Source organism: Chlorocebus sabaeus, chromosome 5 (assembly GCF_047675955.1).
Source record: "Chlorocebus sabaeus isolate Y175 chromosome 5, mChlSab1.0.hap1, whole genome shotgun sequence".
NCBI lineage: Eukaryota > Metazoa > Chordata > Mammalia > Primates > Cercopithecidae > Chlorocebus > Chlorocebus sabaeus.
In genome coordinates this window covers 24335680-24356444 of record NC_132908.1, presented here as the reverse complement: position 1 = coordinate 24356444, position 20765 = coordinate 24335680, and positions in this window count along the sequence as shown.

Here is a 20765-nt window from a genome sequence, read left to right as displayed (position 1 = left end):
GCTTCCTTGTGATGGGTTAGAACATGCTCCTTTATCTCGGAGAAGTTTGTTATTACCAACCTTCTGAAGCCTACTTCTGTCAACTTGTCAAAGTCATTCTCCGTTCAGCTTTGTTCCTTTGCTGGCGAGGAGCTGCAATACTTTGGAGGAGAAGAGGTACTCTGGTTTTTAGAATTTTCAGCTTTTCTCCTGTGGTTTCTCCCCATCTTTGTGGTTTTATCTACCTTTGGTATTTGATATTGGTGACCTACAGATTTGGTTTTGATGTGGTTGTTCTTTTTGTTGTTGATGATGCTATTCCTTTCTGTTTGTTAGTTTTCCTTCTAACAGTCAGATCCCTCAGCTGCAGGTCTGTTGGAGTTTGCTGGAGGTCCACTCTAGACCCTGTTTGCCTGGGTATCACCAGCAGAGGCTGCATAACAGCAAATATCACAGAACAGCCAATATTGCTGCCTGACACTTCCTCTGGAAGCTTCATCCCAGAGGGGCACCCACCTGAATGAGGTGTCTTTTGGCCCCTGCTGAGAGGTGTCTCCCATTTAGGCTACATGGGAGTCAGGGACCCACCTGAGGATGTAGTCTGTCTGTTCTTAGAACTCAAATGCCATGCTGGGAGAACCACTGCTCTCTTCAGAGCTGTCAGACAGGGATGTTTAAGTCTGCAGAAGTTTCTGCTGCCTTTTGTTCAGCTATGCCCTGCCCACAGAGGTGGAGTCTATAGAGGCAGTAGACCTTGCTGAGCTGCAGTTGGTTCTGCCCAGTTCAAGCTTTCTGGCCACTTTGTTTACCTACTCAACCCTCAGCAATGGCAGATGACCCTTCCCCCTGCCGGGATGCAGCCTTGCAGGTTGATCTCAGACTGCTGCCTAGTAGCAAGCAAGGCTCCATGGATGTGGGACCTGCAGAGTTAGGGACGGGAGAGAATCTCCTGGTCTGCTGGTTGCTAAGACCATGGGAAGAGCACAGTATTTGGGCAGAAGTGACCCATTTTTCCTGGTACAGTCTGTCCTGGCTTCCCTTGGTTAGGAAAGGGAAATCCCTTGACCCTTTGCACTTCCCGGGTGAAGCAACGCCCCGCCCTGCTTCAGCTCACCCTCCGTGGGCTGCACCCACTGTCCAACCGGTCCCAGTGAGATGAACCAGGTACCTCAGTTGGAAATGCAGAAATCCCCTGTCTTCTGCATTGATCACATTGGGAGCTGCAGACCGGAGCTGTTCCTATTCAGCCATCTTCTGGTATTTTTATTTTAAATTCAGTTTATATTTTTTAATTTCCCTTTTGCTTTCTTTTTATGTCTAAGGAATATTTTTAGAAGTGCATTTTTTAATTTCCGAAATTTAAAGATTTCCAAGATCTATTTCTGTAATTGATTTATAATTTAGTTTGTAGTGTTTGGAAAATATACCATGAATGATTTAAATTTTTAAAATTTTATTGAGTCTAGCTTTATGGTCCAGAAAATTGTCTAACTTTGTGAATGTTCCATGTATACTTTTAAATGGTCTCACTTTGTGAATGTTCCATATATATTTTAAAATAGTCCATTTTATTTGATGTTATTCTCTTATCATTGGGTAGAGGGTTCTATAATTGTTAATAAGGTTAATTCATTAATATTGTCTTTCTCATATTTTACACTTACTGATTATCTGTATAGTTGTTCGCTCAAATGTTGAGAAGAGTATTAATACCTCCATCTATCAGTGTTGATATATCTATTTCTCCTTTTAATTTCATAAGCTTTTGCTTCATGTATTTTGTGGCCCTCCTATTATGTGAATATATATTTGTAATTATTACTCATACTGGCTTGCCCCTTTTATCATTATGACATATCTCTCTATGGCTTCAGTAAACTCCTTCTCCTAAAGTTCATTTTATCTGATATTATTATATTACAGTAAGTCCAGCTCTTTTATGTACACCATTTACATAGTATATCGCTTTTCATCTTTTTATCACAACTACCTTTGAATTTAAAATGCATTTCTTGTTGGAATCTGTCAGTTGTATCTTACTTTTTAAAGTTGACTCTTGCAACTTTTGCCATTTGATTGGAATGTTTAATCTGTTTACATTTAACGTAACTATTGATACATGCTGACTTGTCTGTCATTTTATTCTTTGTTTTCTGTTTGCCTTATTCCTTTTTTGTACTTCTTTTGCCATTTTTTCCCTTCTTTGTGGAAAACAAACATTTTTAACAGAGTATTTTCATCCCTTATTTCACATTTTATCTTTATTCCTTCACATTATTTTTAGTCCATTGCTCTGTAGATTTTATTATGCATTTTTAATTATCACAGTCCACTTAAAGGTCATGCTGAATTACTTACGGTGAAATAGAAGAGGCTTGCATTGGTATAATTCCATTTCTTCCTGCTTTGTGCTATTGTTTTTAATCTATATGATGTATATATACATGTAACCCAATCAATATAGTGTTAACCTTAATCTAGTTATTAACTTTGTGCTAACAATCTGAAAATGCCTTTCTCTTCTTTCTTGAGACATAGTTTTGTTACATATAGAATTCTTGGTTTACAATTTTCATTTCTTTGGTTTTCTTTTTTAAAGCACTTCGAATATTTTATTTCAGTTACTTTTAATTCTTTGCTGTTTTATTTGAGAAGTCAGTCACCAATCATGTTATTCTTCACCTGAAAGTTATTTGTCATTTTTTTTCTCCTGCTTTTTCCTCTTTATTTTTGGCTTTCAGCGGTTTGCTCCAGGTCTAATGTGGTTTCCTCTGTGTTTATGTGTTTTAAGGTTTATTGTGCCTCTCAGATCTGTGAGTTAATGTTTGATTTTTTTTTTTTTTTTTTTTTTTTTTTTTTTTTTTTTTTTTTTTTTTTGCCATTCTTTCTCTCTCTTTTTTTCTTTTGGAAGTTCAATGGCACTTGTGCTAGCATACTTGATCTTATTGGATAGATACCAATGGCTCTGATAACTTTTCTTCAATCTCTCTTTGTCTCTCTGTCCCCCTTATAAATGAACTCTTATTTCTATCACACATACTGAGGTTCACTGATTCTTTCCTCTGACACCCCACAATTCTACTATTCCCCCCTAGAGAATTTCTTATATTAGTTATTACAATCTTCACCTTTAAAATTCCTAACATTCATTTTTACGGTTTGTATTTATCTGTTGAAATATTCTCTTCTTGTCATTGACTATTAACATGCTATTCTTTAATTCTTTGAATATATTTTCTTTAATTCATTGCCTATATTTGTAATAGCTGCTTTAAAGTCGTTGCTAAATAAAAAATTATGGCCCACCCAGAATCAGTTTTAATTCATTGATATTTTTCCTGAGTATGGGTCACATTTTCCTATTTCTTTGCATATCTAGTAATTTTCTTGACTGAAGAAATATTGGAATAACTCTGGATTCTGTTTTCTTCTTTGCACAATTGTTATTGGTGTTTTTATTATGATTATCATTATTATTTTATTGCTATTGGCAATTAACTTGCCTGGATTCAAACTGTGAGATCTGTGTTCCCCACATATGCAGCCACTGATTTCTTGGGTCAATTTTACTTTTCTAAAAAACATTTTTATAACAGCTGTTACTTTTTAGCTTGGCCCTCTAGGACTCTCACTTTACATGCATAGTTTAATAGTCAGACAATTATTTTCACAGAAAGCATGCTCAGCCCAAACTATGTGAAAGTTGGAGAACAACTTTTAGTTAAAAAGACCAGCAATGAGCAAGTCTCACGAGTATTTCTACCTTCAAAGACAGATCTTCTTTCTCATGCATTGTCTGTCATTTTCCTATTTGTTTTCTGTTTGTCTTATGCCTAGTTGAGCAGTTAGTTAGTGATTTGGGTAGAGCTTATTATTCGATTCTGGCTCTAGGTCCTACTATGTATAACTTACTTCCCCAAATTCCTCCTTATATTTCCTACTGTTTTGCCATTCTAAGCCCCAAATTCTGCTTTCTGTCGTTTCCAACCCACACAGTTGTATTTTCCAGCACCTCCAGGCAAGAAACCCATTATTCCATTGTTATTACCTAAAGCAGTAGCATTCTTTCATGAGCCATCTCTTTTTAAAAACTTTGTTTGAATTTATACTTAAAGTAGATCAGTTGTACTCAGCCTATAATTGTGTTTTATGGCTTTCTGCTTTTTGTTGAAGTGTTTATTCCATTTGCATATATAGAGACTGATACTTCTTTTAGGCAAAGATCACATTTTCCTGATTTTTGTGATCTCTGGTAATTTTTTGTTGGATGCAGGACTTTGTGGATATTACATTATTGAAAATCCAAAACTTTTTGTTTGCTTGTTTATTTGCTTTGCTTTACTTTAAGTAGAGCTGGTTACCATTCTAGTGGGCAATTGAGTTGCCTGTGTAGCCCAGCATAGTTCCAAACACATAGTATTTGTTTAAAAACTTGTTGAAAAAATGAATGTAATATTGAGATAAGGAGGTTGCTTTGAGTTTGTTTTGATAACCTATCATGGCACAAATGTAAGGAATATTTTAGAAAAAAATCTGGGCACCCCAGAAGGATTCTTCCATTAAATAGAAGTCAAGGAGAAGAAGGTTAATTGAAGAAGATAATATTGTGTGAAATTTTATATACCTTATGGTACTCATGGGAAATTTGGCCAAAAATGGGTAGAAAATAGGAAGTCCGGATATGGAGCTCAGGAAAGAAGCTGGGAATGAAAATTCCCAATTATACAGCTAACTGAATACAATAGTATTTGAAACCAAAAACGTTGAAGAATATCCCAGGAAGAGTATCTGGCTTAAGTCTAGTAGAATATTAAATACAACTCTGGTACCAATAATGTTTGAATAGAAGGACACAAAACACACATGTACTAGTTTCAAGAACAAATCATAAATTTTGGAAAAGAACCAAGTAAATGTGGGTGTGTCATAGAAATTATTAGTATTTGCCGGCCAGGCATGGTGGCTCACACCTGGAATCCCAGCACTTTGGGAGGCCGAGGTGCACGGATCACGGGGTCAGGAGATCAAGACCATCCTGGCTAACACGGTGAAACCCCATCTCTACTAAAAATACAAAAAATTAGCCAGGCACAGTGGCGGGCGCCTGTAGTCCCAGCTGAGGCAGGAGAATGGCGTGAACCTGGGAGTCGGAGCTTGCAGTGAGCTGAGATAGGGCCACTGCATTCCAATCTGGGCAAAAGAGCGAGACTCTATCTCAAAAAAAGAAAAAAAAAAAAAAAAAAGACATTATTAGTATTTGCCATATCTGTTTTTTATCTTCTTCCAGTTCGGACAAAATGACTAGTTCTGACCAATTGACTGTGAACAGAAATAAATGTGTTAATACTGACCTGAAGCATCCATTTAGCAGTGAGAAACTCACTGCTTTTACCCTACTGCAGTGATCATGGAGGAGGCTGTGTGTTTTTCAGGATTAAAGTAGCCTGGAGACTGATACACTAATTGGAGAACAGTTACTCCTGAGAGTCACCCGTACCCTCCAAAGAATCTTGTGACTGATAAATAAACCTTCATTATATAAATAAAGTCCTTGAGATTTTAGGTTTCTCTTTTCTTTTCTTTTCCTTTTCTGAAATGGAATCACTCTGTTGCCCAGGCTGGGGTGGAGTGGCCTGATCTCGGCCCACTGCAACCTCCACCTCCAGGGTTGAAGCGATTCTCCGGCCTCAGCATTCCGAGTAGCTGGAATTACAGCCACCCGCCACCAAGGCCGACTAATTTTTGTATTTTTAGAAGAGACGGGGTTTCACCATAATGGCCAGGCTGATCTCAAACTCCTGACCTCAGGTGATCCGCCAGTCTTGGCCTCCCAAAGTCCTGGGATTACCGGCGTGAGCCACCGCGTCCTGCCGGGTTTATTTCTTACTGTGATGCAATCTTACCCATCCAGACTGACACACATATCAACCTTCCCCTTCTCCAGCCATCCTCTCCTTCTTGCAACAATTGCAAGCTTTGCAAGTCAGTGAATCTACTTCCGCTCATTCGAGTAGTAAAGTAATTTATCCAAGGATATCAGTAATATCACAGAATCTTCTGCAATCCCTGCAAGTTAGGCGTGTGAGCTATGCACCTGCAGGAGCATTCAAATCGCAACCCGGTGGTTGCTCTGGCGAAGAAAGCACTGCCACCTTTGCTGCTTAGCACAGACGTTGACTGTCACACTAATGATGTTTCCATGTGAGCTGTCTGCTCGTGTCTTCATTTCTTGGTTGTATTGCTGGCATTTTTCTTATTGATTCATGGTAATTTTATGTTTTAAAAATAGTTGCTCTATAAAGAGCTATATACTGTAAATCTTTCCCAAGGTTTTTGTGTGTCTTTATACACTGCCATGGTTTGCTTTCATTTTTGCTTTTTGTTTTGCACAGAAGATTTTTATTATTGATTTACAAATTTTCTATGCTTTTCATAGACTTAAAGAAAGTTCCACCGCTTTTAGTGAGATGTTTTAAAAATTATCCTATCTCTGTTTTTCCTTTTTTTTTTTTTTTTTTTGGAGGCGGAGTCTCCCTCAGTCGCCCAGGCTGGACTGCAGTGGCGCTATCTCCGCTCACTGCAAGCTCCGCCTCCCAGGTTCACGCCATTCTCCTGACTCAGCCTCCTGAGTAGCTGGGACTACAGGCGTCCGCCACGATGCCCGGCTAATTTTTTTGTATTTTTGAGTAAAGATGGGGTTTCACTGTGTTAGCCAGGATGGTCTCAATCTCCTGACCTCGTGATCAGCCTGCCTCGGCCTCTGAAAGTGCTGGGATTACAGGCGTGAGCCACCGTGCCTGGCCCTCTGTTTTTCCTTTTATTGATTTAAAAAAATTATTAGACTTTTTTTTAGAACAGTTTTTGATTTAAAGAAAAATCAGAAGGATAGTACAGAAAGTTCCCATTTACCTTCTACAAATATTACTATTTGTTACAATCAATGAACCAATATTGATATGTTAATATTAACGAATATCCATAGTTTATTCAGACGCCCTTAGATTTTACCTAGCATCCTCTGTTTTTGTTTGATTCAGGGTCCAACTTAGGATATCACATTGCATTTAGTTGTCATGACTCCCTGGCCTCCTTTGGTTTGTGATGGTTTTTCGGTCTTCACTTATTTTTCAAGATCTTAATAGTTTTGAAGAGTATTGGTCAGATATTTTGTTAGCCACCACCCCCCCCTCACCTTGTAGTGTGTTTGATGCTATTGTCATGATTAGACTGGGTTTATAGGTTTGGGGGAGAAAGATTACAGAGGGAAAGTGCCATTTTTCATCTCATCATATCAATGGTTTACCATGTTTTATGGCTGATGTTGACCTTAATCATCTGACTGAAGTAATGTTAGTCAGGTGTCTCCACTGTAAATTACTATTTTGACCCCTTCTTTATACTGTACTTAGGCTTTGAAAGGAAGTTACTGTGAAGGGTCTGCACATAAGGAGTTATGCTCCCTCTCCTTTGGGATGGACTATCTACATAATTCATTTGGAATTCTTTGGCATGGGAGATTTGTCTCTTTTCTCCCTTTTATTAATTCATTCAACCATTTATATATATTGGCATAGACTTATGGATATTTATTTTATACTTTGGATTAAAATCCAATACTACTTAATTTATTTGCTGCTTAAATTGTTCCATTCTGGCCATTAGGAGCTCTTTCAGTTGGTTCTTGTGCCTTTTTGATATACCCCATTGATTTTTTTTAAGAACTTTCTTCTTTCCTGACAATACAAGATGTCCCAGGCTAATCTTGTGTTTTTTGTGCCCCTGTCCTAGAACAATTCATTTCTCTGAGGAGCCCGGTTTCTTCTAATGGCGAATGGCATTAGAAACTAAGAGCTGAGCACTAGGTCTTCTTGTTGCTATTTGGGTGCTATTTCTTTTAGAACCTTTCGGCAGAAGAGTAAAATATATGTGTGTACAACAGCCTGTGTGTGTATACATATCTACACATATTTTTATGTATAACCATTTTTATCTATATTATGTTAAAATTGAGCTTATGATTATGTTTTTAACTCTCATCTGTTGCCACATGATTTATTCTAGCTTCCTCCCCTTTGTTGGTCTGTAAATTCCCATTCCAACAGTGAAAAATCTGGTTTCTACTATCGATCTTCCATCTATTTAATTGTTCAGTTCCAGTATACCTGCATACTACTAACAGAATTGTGAACCCTTCTGTGCATGTGAAACAACTATATCAACTAGAGTATATAATACTATGTGCAGTTCCTTTTGTCTTGCAGACTCCATTAATTTCCAAAGTTAATTAGGTCAACATATTTTCTTTTTAAAATAAATTTTTGTTTATGTTTATATATCTGTAAGTTTGAAATTATTTCTTTTTTATTGTATATATTTAGGGTATAAAGCATGATGTTTTGATATAGATGTATGTATATAGTGACATTATTATTACTGTGGTCAAGCAAATTAACATATATATCATCTCACACAGTTACTTGTGCGGGTGGTAAGATCACCTAAAATCTACTCTTGTAGCAAATTTGCAGTACACAATACAATATTATTAGCTGTAGTTTTCATCCTAAACATTACATCCCTAGACATATTCATCCCACATAACTGAAACTCTGTATCCCTTGACCTACATCTCCCCATTCCCACCCCTACACCCACCACAGCCCCTAGTAACTACCATTTTCCTCTGTTTCTAGACACAGGTTTTTTGGAATTTCACGTATGAGTGAGATCATGCAGTATTTTTCTTTCTGTGTCTGGTTCGGCACATTCTTTTCTCACCGTGTTCAGTGAGGTTGTTTCATACATTTCTAATATAATTAGATTGTTCTGTCACAGTCTCCATTCTTTCTGGGATCCCCTAACCTCTTAAAACAAACTACCATCAGAGAATACTATAAACACCTCTATGCAAATAAACTAGAAAATCTAGAAGAAATGAATATATTCCTGGACACTACACCCTCCCAAGACTAAACCAGGAAGAAGCTGAATCCCTGAATAGATGAATAACAGTCTCTGAAATTGAGGCAATAATTTTTTTTTAGTACCCCACATCCAAAATGCTTAAGACCTGAAGTGCTTTGGATATGGGGTGCTTTTTTAAAATTACTATTATACTTTAAGTTCTAGGGTACATGTGCACAACGTGCAGGTTTGTTACATATGTAAACTTGTGCCATGTTGGTGTGCGCCACCCATTAACTCGTCATTTACATTAGGTATATCTCCTAATGCTATCCCTCCACCAGTCCCCCACCCCATGACAGGCCCCTGTGTGTGATGTTCCTCTTCCTGTGTCCAAGTGTTCTCATTGCTCAATTTCCACCTATGAGTGAGAACATGTGGTGTTTGGTTTTCAGGGTTCATTTATGTTGTAGCATATATCAGTATTTCATTCCTTTTTATAGCTAAATAATATTCCACTTTATGCACATATCACAATCTATTTATTCATTCATTGGTTGATGGGTGTTTGGGTTAATACTACCTTTGGCTATTGTGAATATGCTATACCATTTGTGCATAAGTGTTTGTTTTAGTATCTGCTTTTCATTGTTTGAGTATATACCTAGTAGTGGAATTGCTGGGTCACATGATAATTTTATATTTCACTTTTTGAGAAACCATCAAGCTGTTTTCCATAGTGACTGCTCCATTTACAGTTCCATCAGCAATGTATAAATGTTCCAATTTTTCTACTTCCTTGCCAATATTTGGTATTTCCCCATTTTTAAGTTATTACAGCTATCCTAGTGGGTGTGAAGTGATAACATATTGTAGTTTTTATTTGCATTTCATTAATGACTAATTATGTTGAGAATCTTCTCATGTACTTGTTGTCCATTTGTATATTGTTTTTGGAGAAATGTCTCTTCAAGTCATTTGCCATTTTTTGGATTGGATTATTTGTCTTTAGTTAATTTTTGTAAGAGTTTTTGAAAAATATATTCTAGACACTGGACCGCTATCAAATATATGATTTGTAAATATCATCTCCTTTTCTACATGTATTTTTTTCACTTTATTGATGATGTCCTTTGATATACAAGTTTTTAATTTTGATGAAGCTCAGTTATCTATCTTTTCTTTTGTTGCCCATGCTTTCGGTGTCATATCTAACAATTGCCAAATCCAAGAACATGAGGTCTTACCCATATGTTTTCTTATAAAATTTTATAGTTTTAGCCCCTATATTTAGGTTACTAGTCCATTTTGAATTAATTTTTTGTGTATTACGAGATAGAGGTATAACTTTAACAAATTTTTTTATTATACTTCATCTTCTGGGGTACATGTGCAGAAAGTGCAGGTTACATAAGTATACATGTGCAACTTTATAGTGTTTTTGTTTAAATGTGGATATCAAGTTGCCTCAGCACAATTTGTTGAAGAGGATATTCTTTCCCAACTGAATGGATTTGATACCCTTGTGCTTGTACCATAACGTTTTGGTTACTTCATGTTTTTGAGTAAGTTTGAAGTTGCTGAGAACTGTGAGTCCTCCTACTTTGTTATTTTTCAATATCATTTTAGATAATCATGGTCCCTTGCAATTCTCCATAAATTTGAAAATTAGCTTTTTTATTTCTACCGAACAGATTGTTGGACTATTAGAGTTCTGATAGGGATTGCATTGATTTTGTAGGTATCTTTGGTTAGTATTGCCGTCTTAAAACTGTTAAGTCTTCAAAATCCAAGAAATGAGATGTCTTGTCATTTATTTATATCTTCTTTAATTTATTTCAGCAGTGCTTTATAGTTTTCCCTATAAAAGTTTTTCACCTGCTTGGTAAAATTTATTCTTAGAATTTTATTATTCTGGATACTATTGTAATTGAGATTGTTTTATTTTCTTTTATGAATTGTTCATTGCTGGTGTATAGAAACATAATTAATTTCTTTTTGTGTGTTGACATAGTACCCTGAAACTAATGAATTCATTTATTAGCTGTATTAGTTTTGTGGCTTTGTGGATTTGGGGTATTTTCTATATATAGGATCTTATCATTTGTAAATTGGGATAGTTTTACTTCTTCCTTTACAATTTAATTCTTTTTCTTGCTTAATCTCTTTAGCTAGAACTTCTAGTATAATTTTTAATAGCAATGGTGAAAGCAGATGTCCTTTTCATGTTCCTGATCTTAGGTAAAAAGTTTATTGTCTTTTACCATTGAGTATGATGTAGTTTATTTTCTTTTGTCGTCGAATAATATTCTCATGTCTAATTTAATTATTTTTGTGTTAAAATATTTACTTTATCTGTAATGTGTCTATTATAAGGCTTGAAGTAGGGACCCAGGTTATTTCCATATGACTTCCAATTTTTTTACCAAAATTTATTAATTTACCTTTCTTCCCACTAATATGCACTTTCTTTATAATGTGTTAAATTTACCTGCTTTTGCTTCAAATTTTAGCTTCTCTATTTTCTTCTATTTATCTCTCTCTATTCATTTGCTGTAACTACACTATTTTAGTTATTTTAGCCTTATAATATTTCTTTATATCTGATAGCATTAATCTTCAAAACTCTTTTTCATAAATTTTACTTCGTTTTGATTTTTAAATGTGAATTCTGATATCACCTTATTTGTTTCAAAAACAAGCCTGTTGGCACATTTTAATAAAATCATACTGAAAATATAAATTAATTGAGGAAGAATTCATAATTTATAATATTTGTCTTATAATCCAAAACAAGAATATGGTTTCCCATTTGTTCATGCCATATTTTTGTCCTCTACTATCTTTAAGCACTTTCTTCATGTAGAGCATGCAAATGATTTTTTAAATAATTGTTTCTAGGCCAGTGGAATCATTTCCCATAGAAAAGCTTTAATCTTTCTTGAGTTTCATATTTAGAAGATCCTCATAAGTGCCCTGGAAATCAAGTGTTATTATCTTTCTTTTTTGGGCGGGGTGGGGCAGAGTCTCGCTCTGTCACCCTGGTTGGAGTGCAGTGGGCTGATCTTGGCTCACTGTAACCTCTGCCTTCCGGGTTCAAGTGATTCTCCTGCCTCAGCCTCCCAAGTAGCTGGGATTACAGGCAAATGCCACCATGCCCAGCTACTTACTGTATTTTTGGTATAGACAGGGTTTCACCATCCTTGCCAGGCTCGTCTCAAACTCCTGACTTCATGTGATCCGCCTGCCTCAACCTCCCAAATTGTTGAGATTACAGGTGTGAGCCACTGCGCCCAGTCTAGGTGTTACTATTCTTGCACTACATCGTTGGAAAGTATCAGAGTCTGTATTCACACCTATGTCTGTTTGACACAAACATCTGCATTCGGAATCACAACGCTGTAGCATGTGGTTAAGAGAGATGGATTGAATCGGACTTAACAGGTCAGTCTTTCCCAGAGAAGGTTGGAACATGCCCCCACTATCTATGTGTGGATATTTCCAGGTCTATACCTGGACCTTTGAGTCTTAAGTAATAAAAGTCAAAGTACAAGTAGTCACTCCTCCTCCGTTTGTTTAGGTACTGGCTTCAAAACCAGCCAGTCAAGTTACTTCCCTTTCTAAATCCCTCCTGGTGGTGCCACATACATACAGTGACTCCTATCTATTTCAGTACAGAAAGCCTAGGAGAAGAAACACATCCTACTTGTGTTGATGAAGGCAGAGTGGATGGAGGAGATGATCTCTGAGTTGAGGCTTCAGGCAAGCAGAAGATAGAAATTGATTGGGACATATTACATTATAAGATGTTTGGTAAAGTTAGATTTTTGTCCCTTAAATTATAGTATTTGTACCACTAGGGGTATGAGTCAGTCTGAAGGAGGTGGGAAGCTTTAAAATAAAATGGTAAAATTTCCTGGATAGTCAATTTTACTAGAACTATGTGAAAGGATTTTATTTTCAAATTCATATCCACATATTTATGAGGCCTGGGCTCTGAAATCTTTGCAAAAACAACACATAAAAGAAAATGCGACTACATATGGAATATGATATGTGGAGTTACTGCTGTTGCAGGCAGCTCAGTTATTCCAGCATTAATAGATTAATTTTTATAATATGTCACTACCTAAGAATAGATAGAAAACTAGCTTTCTTTGGCTTCCACTTTTTGTCTGATCAATAATTTTAAAAATAATTTTATATTTAAAAAATGGCATACTGTTGAGCAGAAAATAAAATTCACATAAATTTTCAAGTTAAAATATGGAACTTCAAAGGCATTTCTTCACTTGCTGGGGCACTTCAGGCTATGCTTTCTTACTGCTTGAGGATGTGGGTTCAGCCTTTGGGCATTTAGGGAACCTTCAGTGCATACAGCTCTTAGAGAGAAGTAGCTACCATTAATATTTCAGTACATTTTTCCTCCTGCCTATTATCAATATCTGTGTGTGTTTTTGTATTGATATTATTCTGCAGCGCATTTTAATTTTGAGATAATAATGCATTTCATATTATCAAAAAAATGTTTCAAGCTATTCCTTCTATAGATGTGTAGCACACTACCTTAATATATCATATATTTTGCTCACTTTTCTTATGTGGGATAGTTTCATTTTTAAAAATGAGGCTATGAACAAATATATTTATATGCAGTCAACTCTTCTGCCAAAATCTTGCCAATATGAAGTTATTGTTCTTACCTCAAAATCTAAGCTGTGGACAAGGGCATGAATCAAGGGTCCATGAGACAACTACCCCCACCCCAACCCCCCAGGTGCCAGCAACTTCGCTCTGTACTCTGTGATGAACTGCTTGACAAGTACCTCTCTGGTGGTAATGACTTCCAACAAGATGAACTACAGAAGCAGAGAAAATAGAATCATCATCATCATAACACAATAGCAATAACAATACTATGGACACTTATAAAGCACATACCATATGCCAGGCATTATCCTAAACACTTTATATTTTGACTGATTTAATCATCCCAACCCTGTGAGACACATTCTCTTGTTGTCACCACTTGATGGGAAAACAGAAATACAAAGAGGTTAAGTGACTTTCTCAAGATTGCGTAGTAAGTAAAATGGCAGAACCAGGCTTCAAACCCACGTGGTCTGGCTTCAGACATTGTGCTCTAACACTGACACCAAACTTGTTGATGAGACCCTAACACCAGATAAAAATGGCTGCTAAAGAGGACAGGAAAAAAAAGAGAATGAAGGTAAAGTGACAGGAGGAATGGAGGAGGCCACAAAGATGTACTGGCGCTCTGCCAGTCACTTTATATATCTTATTTAAGTTTCCAAAGAATACTGAATGGTAGAAATATTTGTCCCAACTTAGAGATGAGAAAATTGAGTCTCAAAATACAGATTTACTTGCTTAAAGAGACAGAGCTCATGTTGGATGGAGCCTGCATTTTCTCCAGGAGAGCCTCCCAGAAGAGTTCCCCGAAGAGTAATTTAAGAAGCTTTTATGGTCCAGATTTGACTTTCATTTGGGCATACCTTTAAGTCACTTGGAGCCTTTTTCATGCACAGCCACAGAGCATTTCCCAGGCTTGCACTGCTGACAAGGAGACAGTTGTCAGTAAAAAATGGCTCTCTGGCCACCCAGCCCACCTTCTGAGGACCAAACATACTGAAGAATGGCTTACCACCTGATTTTATTGACTCTAACCCCAAATCATCTTTCTTTAAATAGGCTGTTTTCAAAGGGTGAGTGGAAAGAAGTGACATACCATTGCACAGCAGCCAAGACAAATCGTCAAAGAACTTGGCAGCCTGGAAGAAAACCTTTCCTGAAGTTACAGATGTGGAATTAACCTTTACATCCATCCTGCAAAGTGGGAAGACACAGGCAAGTGAGATGTAACTGGGGAAATGAAAAAAAGATTCTTACCCTATGTTCAGACAGAAAGCAGAAAATGCCAGAGGAATCTATTACAGTCCTGGGCGGGCATCTTGAAATGTAAGAATAGCCATAGGCTTGCTTTCTCTAGCGCCTTTCATCTCTGAGCTTTTTACAACACATAAATACACCAAGCTCCTTTCACTTAGTACTGCAAAGTTGCCACCTCTGAGACAGAATGTAACAGTCATTTAGCACCCGTGCGACTACCTCCAGCATCTAAAATTTCCCCTTTTAAAATCCTCTCTTCTTCAAGAAATCATTCACCTGCCTGACAGTCGGTCAAGCCCTTTGCCATGGTAGGTTGGTCTTACCGGATCTGTCTGTCTTCCACTGCTATGACATCATCTGTTACCATCTGCCCGATTTTTTGTCTCTGCATTTCAACCACCTTGGCTTGTGTTTACATCTTCTGCTTCTCCAAAGCCTTTTCCAACTTAGGACTTTGAAAATGCTGCTGCTTCTTCCTGGATCATTCCTCCCTTCCACTTTCCTGAGATGGACCCTCTCTCATCTGTCAGATCTCAAAATGTCACCAATCCCCCTAAAGACCTTCCCTGTCTACATCATGTAAAGTAACATCCTTGTTCCCTGTCAACTTCAGACTCCATCACATCACTTGCTTGCTGTCTTCGTAGAATGTACAGTCATTGAAGTGTGCTCTTTTTATGTGTTTACCTTTTGTCTGTCTTCCCTGTTAGACCAGAATTCCTATAAGAATGAGGGCCTCATTTCTCTTTCTCCCTTTTCCACTTATGTCCTAACATACAACAGTGTGTTTAGTTTGTAGTAGACCTCAATTTAACAACATATTTTTGAATGAATGGACGCTTAAATGCATTATTAAGTCACTTCATCAGTTATTCAGACTGTCTTCTTTATGCTGTGACTTAAACCCATTTTCTCAGTTTCTCATAGAGGTGGAAAATATTCACTGGAAGAGTATAGGCAAGAGGAGAAGCTTGTTAGAACTGGAATTAAAAGAACTCATTCCATCTTATCTTTGCTACCTGATTACTGGATATTTTAGAGAAATACAGGCTCTCAGAACATCAGTTTTCTTTTTGATATGGGAGTTAATGGTGTTTCTGGGTAAAGGTAACATGGTCAAGTTGAATCACAGATCTACATTTGCCCACGACTCATGAAATTAATAAGGAATTGTAAACACCATTGCTAGCAACAACCGTATAATGAAAGAGATTCAACTTAGTGGTCTAAACTTTAAGACAAGAGGAAAGAAAAGGAACAGAATACTCTATCAAAGTGCCACAGAGCTTCGAACCCTGGCTGTATTCACTGGCACAGTGCTGGGCCTGGGGGCAGGGTAAGGAGGCAAGACAGTAAAATACTTATCAGTACTTCCCACTTTGTTATGTGGCCCAAGGTGTTGCCCATTGGAAGTCATAGAACAGCCTTCAATGTTGGCTACTTATGAAAAAAATTGTTTTTAATGAAGCAGGGTGGAGCCACCAAGTTCTACCTGCCTTTTTGAAGCCCCTAGACCTAATTAGGCATAAAATTCAACATGTAAATTAATTTTCTCAAGTCATTAAAACACACCTTCAAATAAAGGGAGAAAATTAAAACACACCTTCAAATAAATAAAGATCAAATAAATTAGATCTTGGGAATTTAACTTGAGAGGGGTGGGGAGGGGAAGAGATAAAGACAAAACCTAGATAAACCAAGAACTTCCACAACTAGGTTTTCTCCCCATCCTATCTCAAATCTCCCATTCTGTATATGGAAAAGGATATGTAAGCAACCTAGACTCAAGCTCTCACTCATCAGAAAGATGAACAGTTTCCAAATAAAGACCAAATAAGAACCAAACAAATACACCCACACATATATATTTTTGACTTCAAATAAAAGGTGTGAAAAGAGTTAGTATTAATAAGAAGCTTATAGAAGTCTTGCAACCTGAAAATCTACTAATGCAACAAAAAGGCAAGATATAGAGAACCATGTCACATAGCTCACAAGATAATGAAGACACCTGTTGGAAAGAAAACATAGCTTACAGAAATGCATGAAGAGTACCTCAAGCTATAGAAAACAATACTAATTAGAATGAAAGTTCAGTAATATTAGACACAAAGTTGAGTCAATAGAACAATGGAATGGGATGAAACAGGTGTTGCAGATTTTGGAGAATAAATTAAGAACCAAAACAACATTATTATAAAATTAATGAATTTAATAGATATCATAAGAATAAAATGTGCTCACCTGCAAGTAAAATAACTGCATAGAAAAACATCTCTGTAAAACCTTATAAATGAAGATGAAAATACGTCAGATTATAAAAACTTAAAAAGGGCGATCGTAAGCATGGGTTGTCTTATTTTGCCATCATATGGTGAGAGCCTGTTTTTGTACGAGACCAAAAGAGAATGACAGAAGGCCAAGAGATAGAAACAGAGTCCATGCAGTATCACTTAATCACTTGCTTCAACTGTGCCTGAAGCTAGAAGTTCCCCCTTTGGACTTTCCAGTTAGCTGAGGAAGAAATTCTCCACTTCTTTGCATAAAACAATTTTAGTTAGATTTTTTCACTTGTACCTAAAATCAACCTTCTGAATACAGTATTTAGAGCTTAAAACAGTCAAGAATTGGGGCCAGGTATGGTGGCTCACATCTGTAATCCCAGCACTTTAGGAGGCTGAGGTGGGCGAATCACCTGAGGTCGGGAGTTTGAGACCAACCTGACCAACATGGAGAAACCCCACCTCTACTTAAAATACAAAATCAGCCAGGTGTGGTGGCACATGCCTGTAATCCCAGCTACTCAGGAGGCTGAGGCAGGAGGATCACTTGAAGCTGGGAGGTGGAGGTTGCAGTGAGCTAAGATCGTGCCACTGCACTCCAGCCTGGGTGACAGAGCCAGACCCTGTCTCAAAAAAAAAAAAAAAAAAAATTAAGTTTTCAGTGTCTTATTTCCTCACCTGAAACATGAGGATAATAATTATACCTACCTCATAAGGAGGTTGTGTGGGATATATCTCTATATTTGTATCTGTATCTGTATCTGTATTTCTCTCTCTCTCTCTCTCTCTCTCTCTCTATATGTATATATGCATGTGTGTATATATATATATCTTACATATCTAGTACAATATAATACAATGTCTGGCACATAGTGAGGGTGTTCGTGGAAGCTATTATTATTGAGTTCAGAATTAATTCCACTATGCTATCTTATCTAAAGTGAAGATATAAGTTGGTTCCATATGATTTGTTCTCAAAAGGTTTCACTGATGAACTCTTACATAGCACTTAATATATGACAGGCATTTTTCTATGTATTTTACATATGTTAGTTCATTTAACCCTTGCAAAATCCTTACAAAAAGCACTTTACATACATTAATTTATTTAACCCTTTTAAAACCTATGGAGTAGGCATGTTATTATTCTCATTTCTTCTCAGTTTTCAGAGACATACAGAGGTTAAGTAATTTTTCCAAGGTCACACAGCCAGTTAGTCATGGGGAGAGGATGACCCCAGAAGCCATGCTGTTTGCCAGAACTTTAAGCTGTTTCAAGAACAGAGCTGTAAGAGCTAGATGCACTGGAAAATAATCACGAAAGTTTTCTAAGCCAGGAAATGACATTATAGGAGTGAAGTATAAACTTGAAGTAACACAATTCAGAAATTTCAAAGCAAGACGCTGTTGTAACAGTGTCTATCAGGCATGTCTGAAAGAGTCTCTCCTGTCTACGCTAGCAAAGGGAATTAAGTGAAGACACCTGGTGGCCTCAAGTTTCAGAACCTTGGAGAGAACTTTAAGTGTAAGCCGGATTCTATCTGGTGGCTTCCAAGCAGTTGCTTCTGGCATCTAAAATAATCCTCTGACAAAGATAATGAAAATGTACATAGAGCAAATATGTCTTTATTGAGGAAACTTCTGAAGTTCATGAAATGTGACTCTTTTCTCTTGTGATATATAGTGAATCATCTTAACAAGTTACCATTGTGCCTATCAAATGAAGGAACTATACAGAGCTGAGGAGAGGCTGTTATTGGTGTGAATGAAGAGCGCTGCCTCCCTGAGCTGTGGGGGTGAAGAAGGTGCTGATGCTAACCTGACAGCAAAAGATGGGGGTGGAAAGCAGAATGAGATGCCAAGGATCTAAGTAAGGAAACAGGAGAGGGAAAAGAAGAAGACAGATTCAGAGAAGCAGGACAAGCAAGAACATCTTGCACTTATTAAGAGCCTACAGTATCTGAACTTTAGGAGTCTTAAATGTGTTTCTTGAAGTCTTCAAACAGTCAGAATAATATAGTTATAGTTTTTCTCATTTTACAGATGTAAGAATGGCAAGAAAGAAAGGGTGAGCTGTGGAAAGAAGGAATGTGGAAAGCAAGGTGGGAGGGGGAAGGAGGGAAGAGAAAGGAGAAGCAAAGGACCACCATAAAAACTGAGAGGTCAAAAAAAGAGAAGGGAGAGGAAATAGTGTTCTTACAGAGATACAAAAGAAAAACAAAGAGAGGAAGGGGAAATCCAACACAATCTAAACCCCAGTGACCCTAAAAACAGGACAAGTTCAGCCTTTTTTTTTTTTTTTTTTTTCCAAGAAAGGTTCCATGGGAAGAGACTAATTGTTCCAATTCTTGCCCATACAGAGGACACAGGAGGAAGAACACACACTGTGTTCTGGTTGGGAAGGGAGCCAGAGATTTGAAATCTGCTCCAGGAAAAGTATAACAATGGATCTGCAGCATCGGCCTGGATGCTGGATGCAGATGCTGGATGCTGGATGCTGGATGCTGGATGCTGGATGCTGGATGCTGGATGCGGATGCTGGATGCGGATACTGGATGTGGATGCTGGATGTGTATGCTGGATGCTGGATGCAGATGCTGGCTGTATATGCTGGATGCTGGATGCGGATGCTAGATGCGGATGCTGGATGTGTATGCTGGATGCTGGATGTGGATGCTGGATGCAGATGCTGGATGTGTATGCTGGATGCTGGATGTGGATGCTGGATGCTGGATGCGGATGCTGGATGCATATGCAGGATGCTGGATGCAGATGCTAGATGCAGATGCTGGATGTGGATGCTGGATGCTGGATGCGGATGCTAGATGCGGATGCTGGATGTGTATGCTGGATGCTGGATGTGGATGCTGGATGCTGGATGCGGATGCTGGATGCTGGATGCTGGATGCTGGATGCTGGATGCGGATGCTGGATGCTGGATGCTGGATGCATATGCTGGATGCATATGCAGGATGCTGGATGCGGATGCTAGATGCAGATGCTGGATGTGGATGCTGGATGCAGATGCTGGATGTGGATGCTGGATGTGGATGCTGGATGCAGATGCTGGATGTGGATGCTGGATGTGGATGCTGGATGCGGATGCTGGATGCGGATGCTGGATGCAGATGCTGGATGCGAATGCTGGATGTGGATGCTGGATGCAGATGCTGGATGTGGATGCTGGATGTGGATGCTGGATGCAGATGCTGGATGCGGATGCTGGATGCGGATGCTGGATGCAGATGCTGGATGCTGGATGCTGGATGCTGGATGCTGGATGCTGGATGTGGATGCTGGATGCAGATGCTGGATGCGGATGCTGGATGCGAATGCTGGATGTGGATGGTGGTTGCAGATGCTGGATGCTGGATGCTGGATGTGGATGCTGGATGTGGATGCTGGATGCTGGATGCTGGATGCGAATGCTGGATGTGGATGCTGGATGCAGATGCTGGATGCAGATGCTGGATGCTGGATGTGGATGCTAGATGCAGATGCTGGATGCTGGATGCTGGATGCAGATGCTGGATGTGGATGGTGGTTGCAGATGCTGGATGGCTTCTTTCTGTAGTAGTGAAGGAGACTACTGTCGCGGGGTCCTTAGGGCCAAGTATCTCACCTAAACTTCTTATGAAACATCCCTGAGAAGTAGAGGCCATTATTATCACCATTACACAGCTTTAGTAA